The sequence below is a fragment of the Lissotriton helveticus genome, chromosome 7, assembly GCF_964261635.1.
Source record: "Lissotriton helveticus chromosome 7, aLisHel1.1, whole genome shotgun sequence".
Lineage (NCBI taxonomy): Eukaryota > Metazoa > Chordata > Amphibia > Caudata > Salamandridae > Lissotriton > Lissotriton helveticus.
The window spans coordinates 291311771-291338222 of NC_136068.1; positions in this window are offsets into that span (position 1 = coordinate 291311771).

Genomic DNA, 26452 nt, shown 5'->3' on the forward strand with positions numbered 1-26452 from the left:
TCAGCTACCGGTCTTCCTCAGGACGGGGAAGGGAACCTGGAGAATAATCATAAGATCAAAGGTCTGCTTCTAAACGTACAGGTATGTCAACAAAAAATAACCAAGAGGTAAGGGTACTGACCTAAGTTCAAGGATGCAGCGCCCCCAGCGATAGGGTGGGCAAGCTATTGGGGAAAAATGTATGAGGCTTAGACTCTGCATGAAGTCAGACTAGGGAAAATTAACATAAACGGTTCCTATGGTACAGCACTCACCCGTTAATCGTGTTCCATATCCCACATTATCAAATTCAACTCCAAAATGGCCGTATTGAAAACGTCCATCTACAAAAGAAACACATAATGACATAACATTAGATCAAAGATCTGATACTGATGACCATTTACACACACGAGGACACATAACCTTATAAAACCCAGAGTCAACTCACCCGCTGTGGTTATAGCGGCGAGAGACTACAACAAGTAAGGTTCAACATAAACTTCAACTATTCCACTGTTAAATGCCTAGGAAAAAGATAACCAAAAGCGGTGTCAGATACTGAAAACTGGCAGCCAGAATGAAAACAGATTACTATTCAATGCACCTTCGCATCGACATCCCTTCATAAATCAAGGCGCATACTCCTCAGAAGGGGTCCGTCACGTAGACAGCTTGCATGAGTGATGACTCGGCTCTAAATAGCCACGAGAAGACTGGAGCACGGCATGCACACTGCTCCCGGTCCTGCGTTACAAGGCTGACATGCCAAACCACCATAACAGTGCTTCTAACAAAAAGAAAACAGACTATACTGACAGCCGATCTGCCCAGCCTGATCCGGCAGTGTATTACGATAATGTAGTGTCTTAGGCTTGTTTCAGAATGTTTTATTGTGAGAACACTATTACTCAAGTGTTCAGTACGGAGGGTTCTAGGGAAGGCAGTTGACGGTCCTACATAGAGGCTGCAGCTGCTCTGCTCCGATGGCCCAGCAATACGAAGAATAAATCTTTTAACTGACCTTCTTCTTGCTGCGTCCTCTGTTCTTCATAACAGATAACTAAAGCAAACTATATGTAAAAGGAGGATATTAGATCAAAAGTAAAGAAAAGTGAATATAACAAAGGATATAGGGGTCCAATAGGATGTCGGGCGGTGGCACCACCGCGGTGCTGGCGGGGCGGAAAAACACCTTTTTCCACCCGCTAGCAGCGGGAAACATGTCCGCCATATTAGTATAGGAAAACATAGGTCAATTCCCGTCCGCGGGGAGCGTCGCACACCGCCATCAAAGTGCGCCCGCCACCGCGGCGGAGGGAGCCAATGGAGACTCACCGCCATGCGGAATGACGTCCGCCCCGCTCCACAAATTAGGATGGCCCAAACAAGCTGACGCACCGCAGCGGAGACACCGTCCAACCAGAGACGGCGGAAACTCGACAGCGGAGCGCGAAAGCAGAATCCCGGTCCACACCACCCAGTCACGACCGCCATGGACCCAGCTCTACATGTGTTTTCGGTGCTGTACCTGCTACAGCACTATCATCAAATGGCCCGCTGCGGACACCCCCGCAGGCACGCAACTACACAAAAACAACACACAACACACAGGCTGACACAGGGTCCAATTCCACTACAAACACCCTGCTGGGGGTCACAACACATCCACAAGGGCACCCACACATGACCCCCCGCCACCAAGTCACCCCATTGCAGCCAGGACATACATCGGCCACGAACTTGCAGCAACCTCCTGGTCCCGGTCACGTCACCGCAGCGTTCAACACATGCACACAATGCAGAAGGCAGGGACACTCCAAGGCATGGGCAGGGCACAAAGACCAGACCACCCCCAAATACACATCAACACACCCCATCAAGTCACAGGCCACGTGGCCATCCTGTGCACCCCCATGCACACCAAGAAGCAACAAGCACAACAACAAGCAAGCCCAATCCGCCCCCCTGCACCACACAACAAAGAACCAGGGAGACAGCCTCTGCAGGAGTGGCTGACAAGTAACACACAACACTAGTGCCACACACACTGAAGGCTGCCAATACTTGCCAGCACATACACAAACAAACAAACACACACCCTGGGTGTGGCCACAAACAGAACACACCCACAGGGATGCCTGATCAGATGCCTGCGCAAAAACAACACACAAACACCACAGGAACACACACAGAACCCCATCAGAAACACACATACCCTGTCAGCCAAACTGGGGAAAGGCAATGGGAGCACACACACAACAGGAGTGCACAACCTCATCACTCAGGAACAAAACACACAAAACATACCACAAATCACACAAGAAGTGCACCAGCACAGAACTACACTGCCACATCAAACCAACCACAGAAGCACATAAAATCAAAAATGAACAAACCACACAGGACATCAGGGGATGCACATCAGGCCACAGCAATGTATGCACAACAAGCAGTGTGTGCACAACAAGCACAACAGTCACACACAGACATGAATGACACAACCTCAACACACACAGCACCAATCAGCACAGCACAAACACAACAGCATACCCAGGAAGTGAAGCTATACCACAGCCAACACACATACATCCAACACAACAACAACAGATGCACCACTAAGGGCAACAAGAGCACAACCACCCTGAAAGGAGCACTGGGCAGCCCACACAGCAGAAGTGCACATGAGCAATCCTCACTGACTAATAGTACAAGAACATCACACATAAACCATTGGGGCAATGTCCAGAGTGTAACATCACTCTTTGCCCAAGAACTGCACCATAAAGCACCGTCGCACAAATGAAGTGATGTGGAGGCACACACACATGTAAACCAAGGGGACAGCTGACATCAAAGGGAACTGACCTGCATGTCAGTAGTAGACATGTAAGGGGTGTACCATACACAAATTAAGTGAGTGCAGACCCACAATGTGTAGGCATAAGTGGCACACATAGGGGATGGCATTACACCACACACCCCATGCCATACGGGAGGATAAAAGGCACCATGTGCCTGCAATGCATGAGAAACACGAACACAATGGCAGTGTGGAGCAGCAGGGCTACACAGTCTACACAAACACACTCAAGACACATTGATGATCAAACAAACACAACGTTGATGTGCAAGTCACACACTTTGCACACTCATAAGTGAGCAAAACAACAAGGAGGAGTCATACAGAACAGCATGGACACGCCAACACAGTGCACAGTGCACAACAAACAACACATGCATGTGCATACAACCATATAACCATATCCACAGGGCAGGACAATCCAAACAACAGGCACACGACTCCTGGGTGACACATGTGTGTCTATCACAATCCAGGGGCACACACACATCCACACCCACTACAAACTCACACCCTTCACACTGCACACCTCTTAACTACCCAAGACGACACATCTCATGTAGGCCATGGGACCAGGACTAAGGGCCAACACAAGATGAATGTAAAAGGGATGACGCTACCAACCAGAATATAAGGTTCTTAAGTATTGCCCGGCGGTGTCGCCTCTTGAACCCACAAGATATTTAACAAATGAAGAGGCAGGCGCTGGAGACTGGAAGGCAGGAAACAAGGTTTTATTTTCTCCGGAGGAGAAACACATCAGTTGGACAGCAGGTATCGTTCTGAGGTGCTCTACCCGCATCTCTGAGGCCTGGCCTCTTATACACAAGTTAATCACTTTATTGCATGAAACACATTCTCGTTAATACTTTGATGTACGAAAAGACATCCTCGGAATCTCCCCTTCAGGTCTGTTCCCACACATAGTTACAGTTGAAGTCCCCACCCCGGTCACAACAGGTGATGATTATCGCGCAGTTGGATATTCCGCCGATTCACGGAATGTGTGGGGTTCAATCGGATCTCGTAGGGTGGGGGCTTTGATCGACCCGAGGGTCCTTTAATGAGAGGAAGCTTCCTACTGTACTGGGGGTAATAAACAGTATCCGCAGAGCCAGGTGGTGGCCTGGGAACGAGGAAGACAAACGGGCACACAGGAAAAAGGGGGTTTGTATCAAAAAGGACCTGGGACCATGAAAGGAATGAAGGGAGGTGTCGTGCTGGGAACAGGATGGGATTCCGAGGCAGAGCTGCGCTGAAGAGGGGTTTATGACCCGAGACATGTGAGGGCGAGGGGGTTGTCAGCATGCGGGGGATGCCTGCGAGGCTAGGAGAGGGAGAGAGACGCGCTGGCTATCAGAAAAGGGCAGGGAAGCCATGGTGTTCAAAATGGCGGCTGTTTACGTGCACGAAAGGGTTCGAGAAGAGCAAGAGGGCGCCGATAATGTTGACGGTTTCAGCCTAACTTTCAACAGTCCTCCCTTTTCAACATATCTAGCCAACTTGCTTACTCAATGTCAATTTTCATCAAATTCCTAACCTCGGTATCATACAATGCCCTCACGCGTTCGCTTCCAAAGTCCATAGTTTTGGGGAAAATACAACTTGCACATAAAGAACACAGAGGTGGCAGACATTGAATTCCTAAGCATAGACCACATATTACAACTACAGGAATCAGGATAATGGTGAGCAGTCTCCAGCCCCAGTTCTTAACGGTATCCCAGAACCAACCAGCAAGCGACCATTCTTCTTGTTCTTGGTGGACTTCTGAAGAGAGTCTGTGAAGATGTTCGATGGCTTTGTACACTGAGGGTGAGTTGTCCGGTATGTATGTACAACAGCTGGACCCAATAATGCGGCATGCTCCTCCACGGTCCGCCAGAACCACATCTAGAACAAGGCGGTTCTGAAGAGCCACCAGACGGACCGCTTGGAGCTCGGCAGTGTTGTTAGCAAAGATATCAGCTGTGATGTTAATGGTTGTTTCAACTGCCTGAGTCAGATGTCGGATGGCACGGCTGTTTGCCATCGGGCCCCAGAGGGGGACGAGTCCTTTCATAGCATCGAGGAACTGCGCTCCTGTTGAGTCGGCTTGCTCAATGTCTTTGGCTCGTCTTTGTCTATGGTGATTCGCTGGGGCCACATAAGTCGGGGGAAGGACAAAGGAGATAAAACAAGTGCCCCCCCAGCCTTTGGGGAGCCAGGTGTAGGCCTTTGTGCCGCAGACGAAGTACATGTTTGGGGATGACACAAAGGATGGTGGATCCGTGGAATCCAAAGTTCTGGTAAAGCGGCAAGCGCTGCGGCCCACCAGCTGTGTCCCAAGTCCTTCTACACACATGTGGCCTGTGACGTTGATGACCGACAGGGCCACAGTCAGAGTGGCAGCCGTTCGTTTCCGCAGATAGGAGAAGGTGGGTCTGGTTGGATTGTTAAACACCTGCATTTCGATTCGTTCCTTTTCAGGGATGTCCACGTGGATTGAGTCGCTGGGGGTCAGCGGGCAGAAGTGTGTCTTTGTTTTGTTCCGCCCGACCCCGTGAGAAAAATGCGCTGCGGTTCTGCTGGAGGTGGCATTGTCCTTATAGCTTTCTTGCAGGAGGATCAGCCAAGCAAGGCAGGAGCCGTGAACAGAGAAAGGTGAAGGGATGAATGGTATTGAATGTCCAGTGGCATGGGGCAGCAACCCACAGATCCAGCAGTTGGTGGCATTGGTGGCAAGATTGTGTTGGTGAAGTAGCTGCACGAAAGAGTTATTCCAAAACTCCTTTCGCCTCTCTCTTAGTTGAGGAGAGAGCGAAATCAGATAATGTTCCTTCATGGTGGTAGGCTGAGCGGTGGTTAGGAATGTTTCGTGAGCAGGTGCATGTTCTTCCATAATCCAGAGCGTGGTCATGAGGAGAAAGCAGAAGAGGATTGTGATGAAGAGTACAATTGTCTTTGAGCTGTGGAGTTTGTCTTTTCTTGGGTTTCTGTAGTGGGTATTTCCTGTTGCTTCCATCATCTTCTTATCTGGCGCTTCCATCATCTTCAAGGTGCTCGGTAGCGGGCAGAACCACAGACTTCGTTTAGTTCTCTCCCGGTGACCCTTGGTTGTGTCTAGGTCACCGTTCTGAGATTTCAACTCGGTCCGCGGCCTACTTAGCCGAAGCTCCCTCCTTTCGACGCAGGAAATACCCTTCTCTGGATGGCACAGTGGGATCAGAGAATTTTGAAAGTTCAAGCGCTTCAGTATCCGGATAGCAGTCCAGTGACGGTCGGTCCTTGTTCAGGAGCTCTTCTTGGTTGTCGATGTTTTCTGTCGTGGCTAGGGTCGAGGAGACCTTCTTGCAGTGGTGTGCATGCAGCCAGTGCCGCTTCCCCTCCACACGAAGAGCCGTCCGGGTGGTGATTAACACTTGCCAGGGGCCCGTCCACCGGGGTTCCAAACTCTTCGATCGCTGAAAATTTCGGATCAGCACAAAATCCCCAGGCTGGATGGTGTGGCCCGGACCCCTGAAAGCATCGGGGATGGCCTGCTGCACCTGCTGATGAATGACAGACAGAGTTTCAGTCAATTTATACAGATAATCAGACATTAGGACGTCTGGGACGTCATGAATGGAGGTTGGTTTTGGGGCAGACCAGACACTCATGGGTCGACCGAAGACAACTTCATAAGGAGTTAAGTGATGTCGGGTGGGGGTAGAGCGCATCGATAGTAATGCCAGTGGGAGGGCGTCTGGCCATTTCAGACCCGTGGTAGCCACTATCTTGGCCAGTTTAAGCTTTAGTGTGGCATTGTGTCGCTCAACAAGTCCGGCAGATTGGGGGTGGAAGACTGCATGAAATTTCTGTTTTATGCCCAATCCCTTTAAGATGAGCTGGATAACTTCGGCTATGAAGTGGGGGCCATTATCACTCCATAAAATACGACAGAGGCCGTAACGGGGGAAAAATTCCTTTAACAGTACCTTTGCAGTGGCCATAGCGGTGTTGTCACGGGTTGGATATGCTTCCACCCACTTGCTAAATGCGCACACCACAACAAGTACATATTTTAGGCCTTGGCACCTGTCTAGCTGGATGTAGTCCATCTGCAGGACTTCAAATGGGTGGTTTGGGACCCCAAATCCCCCCCGGGGTACTACAGTTCCTTTCCCGGGGTTGTGTTGCAGGCATATTAAGCATTGTTGGACCAGGCGTTTGGCGGAATCTGGGATTTTATCATTGTGCCAAACTCTGGAGACAAGTTCGATCATGGGGGCTGACCCTATGTGGGCAGGGGAGTGTGCCATGGTCAGTATGGGAATCAGGTATGAGTCAGGTAGCAACCATTTGTTTGTGGCTTTTGTCCGCCAGCAGCCTTCGTCATCTTTCACTCCCACCCGTGTCCATTCAGTCAGTTCGTGTTGTGTGCTAGCCGTTTGAATGTCTCTAATAGTGTCCTTAGCGTCAGTCCAGTTTTCTGCTTGTGACCTGGTCACGTACATACGTGTTGTCGTCCTATTTTCAGCTGTCGTTCGGGCAGTGATGTCGGCTAGCGCGTTTCCCTGTCCAATAATGTCTGTCACCCTTTTGTGTGCCTGGCATTTGATGACCGCAAGCTTTTTGGGGAGGAGGACAGCTTCGATCAAGGCGGAGACTAGATCCCCGTGTAAAATGGGTGTGCTGTGTGAGGTCAAGAATCCCCTTTCCCTCCAAAGGAGCCCAAAATGGTGAACCACCCCAAAGGCATACTGGCTGTCGGTGTAGATGTTCGCTGTGGTTCCTGCTGCTAGGATGCAAGCTCGTGTTAGGGCAATTAGTTCCGCTGCCTGGGCAGATCGTTGCGTGATGCGGGCTGTCTTGATTACAGCTCGAGCCGTGGTGACTGCATAGGCAGCGGAAGTGGTGCCATCGGGGAGTTTGATGCAAGAACCGTCCACCCACAGCTCCCCGTCGGGGTCAGGGAAAGCCGTGTCTCTGAGGTCAACCCTACTTCTAGTCTGTTCGTCTGTGAGAGTCACGCAGTCATGTATAGGGTGTACATTGGGATCGTTCTCTGGTAAGGGTAACAGAGTTGCCGGGTTCAGTGTGGTGCATCTTTTCAGGGTGATATGGGGTGCAAGCAAAGTCAGTTCGTATCCGGTCAGTCGTGCGCTCGTCAGGTGTTGCGTCTTGGTTTGGTTCAGGAGGGTGTCAACTGCGTGGGGTACCAATACCGTGAGGGAATTCGAGAGTACGATCCCCTCACTCTGTCGGATAGAGATTGCAGCAGCAGCCACGGCTCGAAGGCAGGCAGGTAAGGCCCTGGCTACAGGGTCAAGAGTGGCAGAGAAGTAAGCGCACGGTCGTTGTCTCGGGCCAGTGGCCTGGGTCAGGACGGACAAAGCGCACCCCTCCCTTTCGTGAGTGTAAAGGGAGAAGGGCTTTTTGTAATCTGGGGTACCCAGGACAGGGGCCGAACAAAGGGCATCTCGTAGTTCAGTGAAGGAGGTCTGACACTCAGGGGTCCAAGGGAGTGGGAAGGGGATGTCTTTACTTAGCAGAGAAAGCAGCGGTTTTACAATGAGGCTAAAGTTTGGTAACCACTGTCGGCAGAAGGAGGTGAGGCCTAGTAGGGAGCGAACCTGTTTCTGGGTCTTAGGGACAGGAGTTTCAAGAATGGTTCGGATCCGGTCGGGAGTGAGTTTCCTTCCTTCTTTGGACAAAAGGTGGCCTAGGTAAGTGACTTGGGTTTGGCAGAATTGCAACTTCTTCTTGGAGACCTTGTGACCATTTTCCGCAAGGAAGTGTAGGAGTTGAATGGTGGCGGTAACCGCTAATGGGGTAGTGTCGGCTGCCAAAAGGATGTCATCGACATATTGTACCAACACCACTCCATCGGGTAACTGGACTTGATCCAGTTGTCGTTTGAGGGCCTGGCTGTAGATGCTAGGGCTTTCTGTGTAGCCCTGGGGTGCTCGGCAAAACCAATATGAGCGGGCTTTTAGGGTAAAGCCGAAGAGATATCGGCTGTCTGGGTGGATGGGGATGGAAAAGAATGCATTTTTGAGGTCGATGACGGTGAAGGTGGTGGCAGTAGAAGGAATCAAAGTCAGGATGGTGGTGATGTCTGAGACCACAGGGTACTGGGGTACCACCACTTTGTTGATCTCTCGGAGGTCGATGATAAAACGGTATGCTTTCTCATCTCCCTCTCCCTGTTTCTTGATGATGGGCAAGATAGGGCTGTTGCAAATGTTGCTAACCACTTCCTCTACCACTCCTGCGTCTATCAGTGACTGGATAATCTTTACCAATGCCTTCTCGCCCTCGGGCGATATCCGATATTGTGGAAGTTTTGGGAGTGTTGCGTCTGGTCGGACAGTAATGTGCACTGGGTCAATCAACATACGCCCTACGTCCGAATCCGTTTTGGCCCACAGATACGGAGGCAGAGTGTCAAGCAGGGATGCGTCAGTGTCGGTGATGGAAAACATGTGTTGGGGAGAGCAATGTCTAAGCAGAACGGGGTTGTCGTAAAGAAACACTCGAACTCCATCTTGAGAACATCTGATCGTCGCTCGGAAGTGTTTTAGTAAGTCAAGTCCCATAATGGCGTCAGGGCTATTGGAGGAGAGCAAAAGCGTGGTGTCAGTGGTGTTGTTTTCTACGTCAAAGAGAATCGGGGCAGACAAAGGGTTAGTGGAGGGCGTTCCATCGAAACCTGTCGATGTTATGAGTGAGCCAGACAAGGGTGCCCTTGGAATCAGTCGTTTAGATAACGCACTACGTGTTGCGCCAGTGTCTACCAGAAATGGAGACTTGGTACCCAGGACCTTAGCAGTGACGTAAGGGCCCTGCTGGTCAACATAGAGCTCGACTGGATCCCTCCCTTGCCCTTGGCTGTCCTATGCGAAGTCGTGGGCGTCCTCATAGTCGGATTGCTGATATTGGTTCTGCCTGGGTCGATCAAACGTATTTGGTCTGCCTGATCTGTCGTTAGTCGTGTCATTTGGGGGCCCTCGCTGTTGTCCCTTATTTCTCAGTCCATTTGCTATGTCCCTGGGGTCTCTGTTTTTTGATTATTTCCAGAAGAACTGGGCACCGGGATTTCCAATGGCCAGTTCCTTTGCAGAAAGCACACTGGTTCTCTCTAAGGTCTGTGCGTCCACTGTAGGAAGTCAGAGTGCGGTCCTGGGGAAATGTAGTCTTAGGGACGTTCGTCTGGTAGTTTCCCCGATATTGGTCTCGTCCTATAGTCACCCCTTGCAGTTTGGCAATCATCACCCTCTCTTTCAGGTCCTTTTTCTTTTTCTCTGTTGCCCTATCGTTTTCATTTTTCTGATGTTCATAATATTGGGCCATTTGGAGAATAGCTGTAGGTTTGGAGGCTGCCCAACTACTCTCGCTGGCCTGTAGTTTCTGGGAGATCTCCGATGACAGGCCCTTAACATAATTCTGGACAAACAGATGGTGTCCGGTTGCAGTGGTCATGTCCTGGCCGCTGTAATCGGAGAACACCGTTTCAAACCGGGAGAAGTATTCCGATACATCCTCCTGGGGTTTCTGGCGACAGGCTGTTACTATCGACCAGTCCACTTTCTTTTCTGGAATCAGGGTTTTTAATTTCTCTACGATTTTATCTGGAAGGTCTAGAATGGATTTCAAAGGCTTTTGTCCTGGTCCCCGTTGTTTATCCAGATCATCGAGTTGTGACCAGGTATGTCCAAACAGCTCAAGGTGGTCGACTTTCCGGATTTGCTTCCACACATCAGCTGGTAGACATAACCCGAAGAACAAGTCGATGTCAGCCAGGGTCATAATCGTTGAACCCAGGGCTGTACCCAATTCAGTATAAAAGTCAGTGGGGTTTTTACGTAGGTCGGGCAGAGATTTCCGGAATGTCAGAATCTCTTGCCGGTCCCAGGGCTGGTAGACCCAGTTGTACACTACCCTTCCTTTTGCATCCTGGTGGTTTGCATCATCGTTAGTCCCTGAACCTCGGGGAGGTACCCAGTAAGGGGCAGCCTCTCGTATTGGCATCATGGTGTTAGGTTGTTCAGTTTGAGGTTCGGTTGCTACGGGTGTCGCGGGTTTAGTCCCCGATTCTCGTTCAGTGAGGTCGCGGAAAACCTCAAGCATACGCGTAAGGAGGTCCGACAAATCACACTCGCCCTCTTCCCCGATATCGACCTTCCGGTACAGAGTCAATAGGTTCTCGGGACCTTTGTCTCGATATCGGTCCTCGTATGCATTCAAGACATGGTAACACAGTCGTACGGTAAAATGTCGTCTGTGACTCCCAGTATATGAGTTAAACACATCCGTGATGTGCTCCTCACCTTCCTTCCTTCCTATCAGTGCTCTTGCTATCCTGTCGATCCCTGCTCGCTCATCTTTGCTTAGTCTGTTTGTTCTTGCAGGGCCAGCCCCTCGAGTCTCAGGGTCGCCTAACGTTGTCGTTGATGCAGTATTTAATACAAAGGGTTCGGCTGGCACAGAGGCCATGGGGGCCGAAGCTGTGGCGGTACTTTCGTTTGCACCTGGGGGTGGTGCGTGCTGCGCTAGGGGTTGGGAAGGGGCATATGGAGGGGGCATGTAGATGATAGGAGGACCTAACAGCAGATCCTCGTTGGCTCGTTGTTTCGAGGGTAAATCAGGGTAGAGCGTGGAGGAAGTTCTAACCGGACACTGGCTCGATGTTTCCATTTCTAGTTTCTGTTTAGCTTTCTCTCTTTCCTTTATCTCTTTTTCTAGTTTCTGGGCGGCTAGGTGGGCTGCTTTTCGCAGCTCTTTTCCCAACCTACTCTCAGTTTTCTTTTTACGTTGTTCAGTTTCTTTGCGCCACATGCCGAAACTATCAAGCATAGTGGGTGTTGTCTTGTTTTTACCAAGGGCTGTTTCTAGCGCTTTTACTTTATCATCATCGAAGGATCCTATCAGTGGCCACTGGCTTTCTCGATCCTTTTTCGTATATTTATGCCATAGTTTGCTATAGGCTATAGCGATCAATCCATGCTTCATGAACATGTCCTTATTAGGGGTGCCTTCCAGTGGGGCTGGATGGTCCATCTCTAATAAGCGGTCCGGGCTAAACAGGCTACTAATCAGTGGGGAGAAGACAGACATGACGGCTCGTAACGAGGGACAAAAAGTCAGCACTGCCTATCTTATCACTGTGTGCAAAGACTAGACAGAATATTTCTATTCTACGTTGTTTGCAGGCAGTGAATACCTCATGAATCAAATAACAAAAGACCAATAAATATTCAATGGGGAGAATGAGTAGGTCCGCAAAGATCTGCATTACCTACCCCTTTCACTATCTGCAAAAAGGGAGATCTCTTCCCTGTTTGCAGACAGAGAATCTCCAGAAAACAATAGTTTTGCGAACAACAGTTCAGTTTCAAGTAATTATTCAGTGGGGGAGAAAAAACTAGGCACGACGGCTGCCTTACCTATCCTCCACTGTTTGCAAAGAGAGAGCCTGTTGTTTCTCCGTTTGCAGACAGCGAATCTCCAAATAAATAAAAAGAGCAATACTAGTATTTCCTAAACAATCAAGCAATTATTTCGCAACTTGTCGTGTTTACACGACCTTACCCGGACCACATGGACAGTTTCTTGTCTTCCGAATCCAGCGCCCGATCGTCCTCTCTTCTCCGTTATCCTCGCGGCACTCCTGATGGTTCCCAGTCAGGACCGTAGATCACTCGAGAGAGAGGTCTGTTCGGAACCAGTGAAGTTCGGATGATCGGCTGTCAGACGAGGGTCTATCGGACAGGCGCGCTCCCGATCGTTGCAGTCGTTCACTCTGTCATCAGGACCTCTCCCACTGGATCCACGAGTCGCTGATGGGCCCCACGCTTTGGACGCCAATTGTAAAAGGGATGACGCTACCAACCAGAATATAAGGTTCTTAAGTATTGCCCGGCGGTGTCGCCTCTTGAACCCACAAGATATTTAACAAATGAAGAGGCAGGCGCTGGAGACTGGAAGGCAGGAAACAAGGTTTTATTTTCTCCGGAGGAGAAACACATCGGTTGGACAGCAGGTATCGTTCTGAGGTGCTCTACCCGCATCTCTGAGGCCTGGCCTCTTATACACAAGTTAATCACTTTATTGCATGAAACACATTCTTGTTAATACTTTGATGTACGAAAAGACATCCTCGGAATCTCCCCTTCAGGTCCGTTCCCACACATAGTTACAGTTGAAGTCCCCACCCCGGTCACAACAGGTGATGATTATCGCGCAGTTGGATATTCCGCCGATTCACGGAATGTGTGGGGTTCGATCGGATCTCGTAGGGTGGGGGCTTTGATCGACCCGAGGGTCCTTTAATGAGAGGAAGCTTCCTACTGTACTGGGGGTAATAAACAGTATCCGCAGAGCCAGGTGGTGGCCTGGGAACGAGGAAGACAAACGGGCACACAGGAAAAAGGGGGTTTGTATCAAAAAGGACCTGGGACCATGAAAGGAATGAAGGGAGGTGTCGTGCTGGGAACAGGATGGGATTCCGAGGCAGAGCTGCGCTGAAGAGGGGTTTATGACCCGAGACATGTGAGGGCGAGGGGGTTGTCAGCATGCGGGGGATGCCTGCGAGGCTAGGAGAGGGAGAGAGACGCGCTGGCTATCAGAAAAGGGCAGGGAAGCCATGGTGTTCAAAATGGCGGCTGTTTACGTGCACGAAAGGGTTCGAGAAGAGCAAGAGGGCGCCGATAATGTTGACGGTTTCAGCCTAACTTTCAACATGAACACATACATACACAGCTAGGCACACATAAAGGAAAAACACACATACATCATGAAATTGCCCAGCCTGCATGTAAACCTGTGCACACCATCACACCCTGTGCTGGCAGTGTCCCCAAACCTGACATGACAACAATGTAGCCAACAATAGAAAACCACTAAAAAGAGAACTGTATGACAGGCAAAAGAGCCATCACAGATAACACTAGTATCAGTGTCTGAATGTACTGAAGACACTGTCACCCCTGTTTAAAAATGTGAAGCGGGCAATGAGCTTGGCAATGTTGAAGTGACACATAGAGCATGGTGCACAGGCAACCAAATGCACACACCAAAAGAACTATAATCAGCAAGGACACTGGCAAAACCCACCACAGGAGTAACTGTCTTTATTCACATATTGCACAGATGTGACAGTAGAACAACAGTAGACAAGAGCAAGGCACAAAATGCTGATCATATGCAAAATAATCTGCACAGGATAACTACAAACAGGAAGGCCAGGGTCCATGGCACAGGGGAGAGACCAACACAGCAGAGCAACAGGGCCAGTGTCCAGTTCAGGGTGCAAATCAAGTACATGAGAGGCTGCACAGGGGAGAGTCCAACACAGCAGAGCAACAGGGCCAGTGTCCTTGACACAGGGGAGAGCCCAACACAGCAGAGCAACAGGGCCAGCGTCCTTGGCCCAGGGGAGAGTCCAACACAGCAGAGCAGCAGGGCCAGGGTCCAGTTCAGGGTGTACATTAAGTACATGAGAGGCTGCACAGGGGAGAGTCCAACACAGCAGAGCAACTGGGCAAGTGTCCAGTTCAGGGTGCACATCAAGTACATGAGAGGCTGCACAGGGGAGAGTCAAACACAGCAGAGCAACAGGGCCAGTGTCCTTGGCACAGGGGAGAACCCAACACAGCAGAACAACAGGGCTAGTGTCCAGTTCAGGGTGCACATTAGGTACATGAGAGGCTGCACATGGGAGAGTCCCACACAGCAGAGCAACAGGGCCAGTGTCCTTGGCACAGGGGAGATCCCAACACAGCAGAGCAACAGGGCCAGTGTCCAGTTCAGGGTGCACATTAGGTACATGAGAGGCTGCACAGGGGAGAGTCCCACACAGCAGAGCAACAGGGCCAGTGCCCTTGGCACAGGAGAGATCCCAACACAGCAGAGCAACAGGGCCAGTGTCCTTGGCACAGGGGAGATCCCAACACAGCAGAGCAACAGGGCCAGTGTCCAGTTCAGGGTGCACATCAAGTACATGAGAGGCTGCACAGGGAAGAGTCCAACACAGCCGAGCAACAGGGCCAGTGTCCAGTTCAGGTTGCACATAAAGTACATGAGAGGCTGCACAGGGGAGAATTCAACACAGCAGAGCAACATGGCCAGTGTCCTTGGCACAGGGGAGAGCCCAACACAGCAGAGCAACAGGGCCAAAGTCAAGTTCAGGGTGCACATCAAGTACATGAGAGGCTGCACAGGCAAGGGGAGAGCAGCAGTGAACGACAAGGCCAGTGGCCAGTGAGAAGTGCAGAGTCAGTACATGAGAAGCTGCACAGTGAGTGTATATGGCTGCACCATGGACAGCACCACACCCAGGTGCCAAACAATGGTCAGGACCAGCACACCTGTATGAGAGACAGGTGTATGAGGGGGACTGCCACTCACATTTGGCTGTCAGGTGGACTGGGAGCTGGCTGTGTGTGGGGGACAGCAGGCCCACTTGACTGGGGAGACAGAGGTCCAGGTGATGTAGGCCTATCAGTGGCTTGGCAAGCTGGAGGACTGTTTGAACCAGGTGGTGTAGTGGCACATGGAGGTGGAGTCATGATGACCTGTGACACAGTGTGTGTGGGAGAGGTTTGAGGGATGCCCTTCCACTTTTTGTGAATTTGAAATGGCTTCCCTGTACTGGGGTTAATGGGAACTGGTGATGACACAACAGGCACACACACCAACTGTCCCGCATCAGGTGCAGACACTGGGACTCCCTTTGGTGACGTGCTGGATCCTCAGGAACGCTTTGTCTGGCTACGCCTCTCGACCACCTTCCCCTGTTTGCCAGGTGTCCCCTTACAGTGCCCTCCTTTGCCTCTTTGACAGGGATGGCCCCTAATGTGCCATCCTTTGCCTGTTTGCCAGGGATGGCCCCTACAGTGCCCTCCTTTGCCTGTTTGCCAGGGGTAGCCCCTACAGTGCCCTCCTCCACCTGCTTCTCTGGGCTTGGAATTGGAGTTGATGTGGTGGGGGAATGCGGCCCTGTGCCCTTCCTTGGTGTACCCTTGCCATACAACACCTCCTCAGCGGGTATAGACACTGCATGCCTTGCTCTGCGTGAAGTTTTAGGGACAGTAGAGTCCTTCGCTGGTGATGCCTCTGAGGCATGGGAGCCTGATGTCTGCCTCATTGATTTTTCGGCCTTGCTCTTCCCTGACGGGCTCTTGTCTTTGCATTTTGGGATGGCTCTGCTCTTCTGTGGGGATGGTGTCTGTGGGCGGGCATGCTTGGGTGGTGTCTGCTGGGTGCTTCATGTGCTATATCGTGACTGTGACGCATGGAAACCATGGTCACTATCATCTGATGTGGCCACTGACTGGGGGGTGGACAAAGGCACCTGAGCAGGAATGGGAGTATGTGCTTGTTGAATGGCAGACGTTACTGTGGATGACAAAGCCTGGACTGTACGGTGTAGCCCACCCACGTCAGAGTGTATGCCCTCCATGTAGGCAACCACCTGGCCTCATTTTTTATCATGGTCACTGAAGGCATTGAGCAGGGCTGTCTGGCCCACACAAAGCTGGTGCTGGAGCTCTACAGACTCAGCACTGAGGGCAGTAGGGGGGACAGGTACAGGCTCAGCGGTGCCAGGTGTGGGTGTAATATGTCTCCTCTTACTGACACGGACACGGGCAGCACCATAGAAAGTGGATGGGAGGGTGGCCACTGGCTGCTGTGTGGTAGACGATGATGCAGAGTCCCCATTCCCTCTGCCTGCCAACGTGGATGCATCACAGCTGGCATCAGATGATGTTGTACTCTGTGTCTCAAATGGACTGGGGTGAATGTGTGACATTGATCCACATTCTGTCCATCATTGTTGTGTTTGCAGGTAGTACTCTGTGTCTCAGGCACAGATTCCTCTTACATACTCCGGTCCCTCTCAGATGTGCTGGTGAACTCTGTGTCACTGGCCTCCGGTGCAGCTGTAGTGCTACTCTTGCCACAGCTGGTTTCTGGCTCCTGTTCCTCCGTGTCCACTGCGATTCTGCATGAGAGAGATGCAGGGTTGTGTTGGAGTCATCAAGCTGGACAAAGCAATCCAATCAATGCAGTACAGGAGCTGCCCAAATCAACATGGTGACCACCACACCCTGAGGCAACACACTACATAGACCACAATAGTGCCTGGAAACCTGAATCTCTGCCATTATAGAGCCATGTAGAGGCCACACAGCACAACACCATGCCCGTGCATGCAGTGTAACATACACACAACTTGCCGTGCCCACACCTAGGGACATGATGTGGGGACAACACTTATAACCACTGACAGACCATGAGGGAACAGGAGAGGACAGTACACACCCCCATTAGGACATGACAGTCCACAATGGTAAGTAGGCCATACCAAGCACCATGTGGTACTCTGGGGCACCTTGTTGTCAGATGTGAGGGCCTCACCGATCATGGTGCATGAAAAGTAGGAAAAATGAAGTCACACTCAGATAGTGGACACTGTTGTTCACCCCCTAAAAGATTCCCCACACTATCCCAATGCTGAATGACCATGTAGATCTTAACACATCTGGCTATGGGAAAGCACAGCAGGGAGGATCACCTTTGTAAGGCCACTTTGGAACAATGCAGGACACTCCACGAACATCACATGGCCCACCTATGCCACAGGTCCTGTACACATGCATCCGCTCCCAGCCAAAGTCACCCTCCCCAAATACTCACCCCTGCCTTGCTGACGATGCTCCTTCAGACGTGCATCCAGCTCAGGATAAGTCACTGCCAAGATGCGGCCCATCAGTGGTGTCATGTTACGCCGTGCCAAATGCCCAGTGAATAATAGCAGCCCCAATGTCATCTCTGCCACGTTCTTTGCCAGCCTGCTCATGTCGTCCCATCTCTTGTGGCAGTGGGTGAGTCGTCCGTTGGATACCCCCAGGGCTAGCACCTTTGCTGCAATAGCCCTCCACACGGCCTTATGCTGGTGTACCTTGAGCTGCAGGTATGGGAGAAAAGAAGGGGAAATGATCAGCGACACAATGTCATGTACCAACATCTATCAGTACAGTAGCAAGACACAGACTCATGACCAATTGTAATCTCCATCCATCCCAAACAGGGGGACACCTCACAAGGGCACCCTGCATGGGCCAAACAGATGTGATTGCATGCATTCATGAGGACGTTGAGGTTCCGTGACAATTTTAAGTGATGTTTTCGACTCGCACGAATATGGTCGAGTCTGGTATCTAAGAACCGCAAATGGCGAGTTTAGTAAGTGTGCGCAGTTTCGCTGTGCTAACTTAAACCGTTCGTTTGATATGTGGGTTTTTCATCTGTACCCACGGGTTCCATCTTAGATACGGCATCCATTTTGTCTCTTGCCCTCAAGTAGCCAGCGAACGGACACTGTCCGCCTCGTCACCCTGGGACTCTCAGGATATTTGTGGAAGACACATGTTCTTTGTAAATATCTTTTACGATGAGGGGGATGATACTGTAAGGCAGATGGCCCGCTCGAGGCTCATCTTGCCGTGCCGGTTTATTGTCTCAGCCGTACATCTCATTAGGCACGTCCCTTTGATGCCTGTATCTCGTGTTTCCCGATACCTCCCCTTTACACCCTTTTCGATCCCCCCACTGTCTCCATCTTCCTCTGCACCTGGCTTTGTCCCTATTTCGGTCTGTTTTACTGCCGATTGGAATTCACTAATGTTGGGAAGATGGGTTTTTACAGTTGGGAACCGCCAAATGTTTCCGCACTTATGTTCCGGACCTTATGTGTACCAAAGTGACCAAAGCGACCCCTCTGGGGGATAATTATGGGAACCAGGTTGTAAACTTTTGTGTACCATGTTGTCCTATGAGTCAATTTTGTATAAAAGGAGCGATCCACAGAACCAATTTGAAGCAGTCTCCCCAAGTTGCACGTGTTGTACTTGTCGTGACTTCTGTGTTCCCTGCAGTAATAAACCTTGAATCTTTGACGCCGAAGGAAGTGTCCCGTGTCTCTGTAGTTTGTGCGCCGAAACAGGTATCCCATGAAGGTTATAGGTGTTGTTCCCTGGCACCGCTGGTACTGTTAAAAGTCCAGTCCTTCAGTTGGCGCCCAACGTGGGGCGACTTCAGCGGTACCGGTCCAAAGCCTGATGATCGTGAGGAACTTCGTGTGAAATCTCCGAGGGAAGGTGCACCCCGCTTCATCGATCCTGTTGTCGAAATAAGTGGCCCGAAGTTTTTCCCTGCGAAGATTCCCGCCTCCTGACGGCTGCGACGGACCGATGCCCTGACTGTCGACCTGTCTTCGACGCCCGGCGTAGACCTTATGTACAAGCGAGACGATAGACGGGCCTTCCGGGTGACGCCATTGAAGTTCTGAGTTAAGTATTTGTGGGTCGCTCCCAGTCCTTAGTGGTGGTTCTAGCTTTTGAAAGCTTTGTTGTTAGCCTTTAAGGCTTTGTGGTAATAGCTCACTGAGCTTTGTAATAGCCTCCTCAGGCTTTGTGGTTAGCTCTCCGAGCTTTGTGATAGCCTTAAGGCTTTGTTGTATTGCATGGTTCCATTGCATTTGTGGTTCTTAGTATTGGTCCTTAGTATTATTTGACAGTTGCAATTGCCAAAAACCGAGGGTTTTGACTTACACGAGGTTTTATTGCTTCGGTAATCCTTGAAGTTTGATACTAGGTTAGTGTGCACGATGCCTGGCCATAGTAATTTGTTTCGTATTTTCAAATGTTGCGCAATGGATTCCCGGTTGGAGGACTCGTGTCCGATACCTCCAGTTGGAACTCCGATACATGATCTTTATAGTCGACATGGGGTGGGTCCTATAATATATAATGATTACTGGGTCCGCTATACAAAGAAAGACGGTGACCTTAGATGGCCATCACACTGAACTTTTGAACTTTCGATTTTAGATAATCTTGAGGCTAAATTATTCTTAAAGAAAGCTAGGCCAGCTATGTTTGATTCCTTTTGATATGGCGTAAAGAGGCCAAACAGAAAGAAATCAAACAACTTAAAAAGGATAAAAAGCAAGAATTTGTTCCGATAATGCAAACTATACGAGAATGTAAACAGGAAAAAGAAGAGAAAGACATGGAAATCGCTACTAGATTGCATCACATGAAAATAGATAAATGTTACCCAGTTTTACCGAATAATCTAGAAAAGAAAGAAGAAAATTTGAAGGAGGATTCCTTGTTATCATATTTGATGAAATCACCACCTCCTTATGTACAGGGTGCTACTGCTCCTGTAGCTCCCCCTGTTGTTCCTCTTGTTGCTCCAGCGGCTGCGGGCCAGCCCGCTATTAACCCTACGTTTGTTTCACCACCTGTTCTTGTTCCTACTGCTCCTGTACCTGTACCTTCGCAGACTGTTGTTTCTGCTACTCCAACTATCTTGTCCGTTCCTACTATGCCTTCCCTCACCTCCAGTGTTGTTGCCCCTGTTTTTCTGTCTCCTTCTGTTCGTAAGCGTGTTCCTAACTCTGTTGCTACCCTTTATTCACCTCTTTCTGGTCCGTTATTTACGTCTGATTCATCTGAAACTCCTCAGAGACGGAGTCAGATCCCTAGTGGTAGGGAGAAAGAGACGTTAGTAACCATGGCACATAGGTGGATAAGACATCCTGCTAATTACACTCCTCGTGTGGTCTTTGATACGTTTTCTCAGTTTAATGAGCCTACGCAGAGATTCGTATTTGAGGAGATGTGTAACTTTTTGAGAGAAGAATGGTACAATAATGATGTAGATGATGTACCGTCCGACATAATTGAACTTCAAAATCACTTTTCGAACGGTATGATTATAGGAGACGATGTACGACGTGCAGTGGAACGCTTATTAGCATTCAGATCCACAGCACATTCTCGGGTGTCATTAGATGATACCACTGAGAATTGGAAAGCGGTTCCTGGTCAGTATCCTATGAGAGAGGTTCCGCCACTGTGGGTGCCTGGAGATCCGCAAGCTAACCCTGCGGTTTTACCGCATTTTCGAAGAGTATGGATACATCTTCCATGGAAACGATCGGAAGTTTTGCAAGTGAAACAATCCTTACCCGATCCGCGTAAAAATCCGGCTGGTTATTATAAGGAGTTATCACAACTGATAGAAGCTTCTATTATGAACCTTGCCGACATCGACATGTTGTTTGGCAATGTTGTACCGCAACCAGTTTGGGCTAAAATTCGTCAAGCCAACCACGCAGTTGAATTAGGGGGTGATTGGGCTGCACTGATAGCAGCTGATGCATTACAAGTCGGTGGGGCTAAACCTGACCAACTGATCCTGGATTTGCCTCAGAAAATCATTACGCTCATGAAAACTCTCATGCCAGCGATGAAGGTGAACTGGGATAAGTTATCAGCTTGTAAGCAGAAGAAAGACGAGAGTGTCTCAGATTTCTTTACAAGGTTTGAGGAAGCGTTTGTCGACCACAGCGGCCAGGACATGGGCGCTGAGGGAGGCCAGCGGTTATTCGTTGACAAATTCGTGTCGAATTTGTTGCCTGAGCTATGCAACAAATTAAAGAATTCAGAAAGTGCGTGGGCAGTTTCAACCCCTGCACAAATACTAGCAACGGCTCAGTATTATGAGAATAGGGAAAAGGAAGAAAGTGATTGTGTAGAAAAGAAAACGAAAGAGCTCAAAACGAAGGTTTTGTTACAGCAAGCATACCCTCCACGATCAAACCAAAATGATTCACAACAGCAGTATCGACCACGAGCACAGTCCGATAGGACACAGCCGCGCTCTGACAACTTTGATTACAGATCTTCACTTGGGTATAATCAGTGCGCATATTGTAGGAAAGAGGGACATCTAAAATATGATTGTCTTGCTTTACGGGACCGTCTAAATGGTGTGTCAGCACGAGGAAATCGTGGTGGTGGTCCTCAACAGGCACCACGTGGTAGAGGTCGTGGTTCATCCCACAATCAGAGTGATCGTTATCAAAATCAATCGGATGCAAATAATTGTTTTGACCAGCGAAATGCGGGGTCAGTTCGATCTGCACAGTATAATGTGGATGATTACTACGTAGAGCATGAGACTGTTGTAAATGACCATTACTAGGACAGCCAACGACAAAGAGAGGGAGTAGTGTCAGTTCCGGTCGATCAGAGTGGGCCTTACGTTGCAGTGGCTACATCGGGTGTAGTTGAGCCTTTTCTGTTAGACACTGGTGCGACGAAAAGTTCCATCATGCATTCGAAACTCCCTGGCGCACCTTTGTCTGGCTTAACGAACGTTTCCGTTGGATTCTCTGGCGCCCCTGTTAGTAACCCAGTCTCTAATCCTTTGCCTCTTATGATTGGACCTCGTGAGCTAACGGCTCTACTGATTCTATCTACAGGTTGTGGTGAAAATCTTTTGGGCCTGGATTTGTTGAAACGATTATATGCAACATTGTATTGTTCCCCCGAAGGAGTGGAGCTTACATTGGGACGGAGAGTGATCTCTCCCATGTATTTATCGGTTGATAAATTCCCACCGGAATTGAGTTCCCTCCCTGCGTCCTTATGGGCCACAGGTCCTAATGATGTAGGCCTGTTAGACATTCCACCTTATGTGATTCAATTGAAACCGAATGCGCGATTACCACGTTTACCTCAATATCGTATTTCTCTTGAGGGCGAACGAGCGCTGTTAGCAATCATTCATGATCTCATTGGAAAAGGTGTTGTTGAAGAAACTCGTGGAAACGTGTGCAATAGCCCTGTATTGCCAATTCTGAAACTAACTGACCCAACTAAGCCTCCTGTGTATCGTTTTGTTATAGATTTGAGAGAGGTAAACAAAATAGTGGTTCCGCAATTTCCTGTGGTTCCTGACATTACGGCTTTACTAACAATGATTCCGGCATCTGCCTCCTGGTTCACAGTGATCGATTTAAAGAATGCTTTCTTTAGCATCCCGATTGCAGAGGAAAGCAGAGACCTATTCGGATTCTCATTAGGTGGTCGCAGTTTTAGACTAAAACGCGCTCCACAGGGCTACTGTGAGAGTCCGTCAATCTACAGCCAAGCACTTAAAGGTCAACTCGATGGCTTTATATTACCAACGGGTGCAGCTTTGATTCAATACGTTGACGATCTTTTAGTGGCAGCTGATACAGAAGCTATTTGAAAAAACGACTACAGTATCATTGTTGCACTATCTACATAACTTACACCACAAGGTATCGCCTTCAAAGCTACAGTATTGTTGTCAAGAAGTTACCTATCTAGGTCACTTATTGTCAAGAGAAGGGAGAAGGTTGACCCCAGAGAGAATTGCAGCGATTTCCCGAATGACTGTGCCAAAAACCCAAAGAGATGTTCGCGCCTTTTTAGGTATTACGTCCTACTGCAGACAATGGATTCCAAATTTTTCATTGTTGGCGAAACCATTGATAGCCCTTACATGCAAAGATGTTTCATCCCCAGTACCTTGGTCTGAAGAATGTCAGAAAAGTTTTTCGGAATTACGTGATGCGTTGTGTTCGGCTCCTGTGTTGGGCACTCCTGACTACAGTAAGCCGTTTACACTATACGTTCACGAGAGGGATGGTTGCGCGTTGAGTGTTTTGACACAACCTTTTGGTGGTAAGCAACGCCCATGCGCCTATTTTTCTTCGACTTTAGACCCAGTAGCAAGAGCCTTGCCAAGTTGTTTAAGGGCAACAGCGGCAGCTGCGGCGTCCATTCGACAGTCCGCAGGTCTAGTCATGGATAATATGCTCACGGTAATGGTTCCGCATGCAGTCGACACTCTATTGAACCGAACGAAAACTCAACATCTGACAAGTGCAAGATTGTCTGGATATGAGTTGACGTTGCTGGCCAGTCATATACGGATAAAACGATGTAATGTGTTGAATCCAGCAACATTGCTGCCGATCGACACAGAATCAGATTGTGAAGCAGTACATGACTGCTATCTCAAAACTGAAGAGGAAACCAAGGGTCGCATTGACCTAAAAGATACTCCATTGACAGATCTCGATGGTACTTTGTATGTGGATGGTTCTTGTTTCAAGTTGCCGAACGGTGATGTGACGACTGCGTATGCTGTAGTAACATTGAGAACGATTGTGGAAAGTGCAAGATTAAATCAAAATTCGGCTCAGGCTGCTGAGTTAATTGCTTTGACGAGAGCGTGTGTGTTGTCTAAAGATAAACGGGTGAATGTGTTTACAGATAGCCAGTATGCGTTTGGTGTGGCACATAGTTTTGGACGACTGTGGAGAGAGAGAGGATTCCTTACGTCGCATGGTACGAAGATTCAACATGGTCAGCTTGTAAATGATCTTTTAGATGCACTCACATTGCCTAAACAGGTGGCCATAGTCAAATGTAGCGCACATCAGAAAGTAACGGACGATGTGGGTCGTGGTAATGCGTTTGCGGATGAGACTGCTAAGGAGACTGCCCGGAACCTTAGCACTCGAATGTATGTGACGAGTTCGGTTAGGTGGCCTGCAGAATCAAGTATGTGTGAAAACACTATCGAAAGTGTGAAAGCAATTCAGAATGAGGCCACCGAGACTGAAAAGACGAAGTGGAAAGAAAGTACGGGAAAGTTGGATGCGAATGGTTGTTGGATTGACTTATCGGAACAGAAAAGATGGATGTTGCCTGATGCGTATGTGCTGGCTGTTGTGACTATGGCACATGGGTTAGCACATATTAGCGCGAAAGGTATCTGTAAATTGCTGTTTCCTGTGTGGAAAAATTATGGTATTACGAAATGTGCTGAACGCTTGGTTAAGAATTGTATGGTATGTATGTTGTACAATCCTGGAAAGGGAACCCCAACTCCTCCTGGTAGTTTTGCTCCCCCTTCATGTCCCTTTGAGGTGATCCAATTGGACTTCATCCATATGGAGCGATGCAATAATTTGAAATACGTTTTAGTTGTCGTTTGCGCATTCTCCCGATGGATTGAAGCCTATCCTCTCAAAGACAATACTGCTTTGTCCACTGCGAAAATCTTACTGAAGGAATACTTCCCTCGGTATGGAATGCCTAGAATTGTGTGGTCAGACAACGGAAGTGAGTTTGTGGGAAGTGTGATGAAGAGTGTGTGCAAGGGCCTTGGAATTAATCAAAAATTCCATAGTGCCAATCATCCTCAGTCAGCTGGTTTGGTTGAAGGGTACAATGGCACCCTTAAACTAAAACTAGCAAAGATTCAGGCAACGACAGGTCTTTCGTGGCCTGACGCTTTACCCTTAGCATTGCTGTCAACAAGGGCAACTGTACACTCCAGAGTAGGGCTCAGTCCCTATGAAATAGTGTTCGGTCGTCCTGCCAATGTTTGGGGGGTCCCTAGACCGGGTGCCTTTTGTGATCTTGAGTATCCAATGTTGATCGATTATCTTTATGACTTGACTGCTAAACTGAGGTTAATTCACCAACAGGTTCACGAAGCATTGCCGACGCAGACGGAGGGTCCAGGCCACCAGCTCCAGCCCGGAGATTGGGTGGTGACGCGTAACTTTTCGCGCAAGAACAATTTGGATCCCAGGTTCACTGGACCCTATCAGGTCCTCCTTTCCACGAGAACTGCAGTTCGTCTCGAGGGGCGGAAGAATTGGGTGCATGCCACCCATACCAAGAAAGTCCCCATCCCGTTGCCAGCAGACTCATGGGTGAGGAAAGGCATTGCATCAACTGAAACCGAAGGATTGTCAGCGTTTGTACCTTTCAGCGACGCACAACCTGTCGGAGAATCCTCAGTGCAGCAAAAAGGCAATATTGAACACTTGTCATCACAAGACTCAAGACCAGAACATTCAGCTGATCAACAGGGCGTTGTCCCTTCGACGAATCTTTTGTTTAACGAACAGACACGTCCTGGGAAAACTCGATATTTTTTACGATCCAGCACTAAAGACTAATAAAAAAACCCGTTCTGTCCCTTGACAAGTGCAGTATCCCGTTTTCCATGATCAGTTTGAACACTCATACTATTGTAATTATTTTGTACATATTAATTGAGCTTTGTTCCTTACACTTTTTGTTTCCACAGCTGAGAGACATTGTTTTCATATATATATATATTTGTGAAATAAAGGCCGTAGGGCCGCACGTGTACTTCCTCCTGGTTAGTAGGTCTTGACGCTAGGTTAAAGACCGTCGTTTCTTGGGAACTCCTAGGAATTGACTATTACTACACAGAACGAAGTGCGTCAAGAAACGTTGCGGACGGTCATAGGGAATGGCATTTTCGAAGCTGATGGACTTGGAAAGAGCTCAAGCACAAAGATTCAAGCTACAGCAACTCAGTCGTACCAAATGTTTTGTGTTCCAAATATTCGTACTGTTTGTGACTGTTTCTGCATTATTGGCGGGTGGAGTATATTACACGATGTCTTACTTCTTGCCTTCTACTATACCTACTCCTACCCCTGACCTTAAACTCACCTCCACTGTTTCTCCTCATTCTTTTCACATCTTACCTGAACACGAGCAGGCTAGACGTGCAGAATTCCGCAACAATTCCTTTATTCAGCTCCTTCATCAGCATCAGTTAGTGGTTAACACTACTAATTGTTGGGTGTGTGGGTTGATGCCACATACTACGGATAAGGGAATTCCATATCTGGTGTTACCGTATAGCTCCCAAGGGTCTGCTCGAGCATTTCAAACAATGTTTCGAAGCGCACTGGGTTTCCAC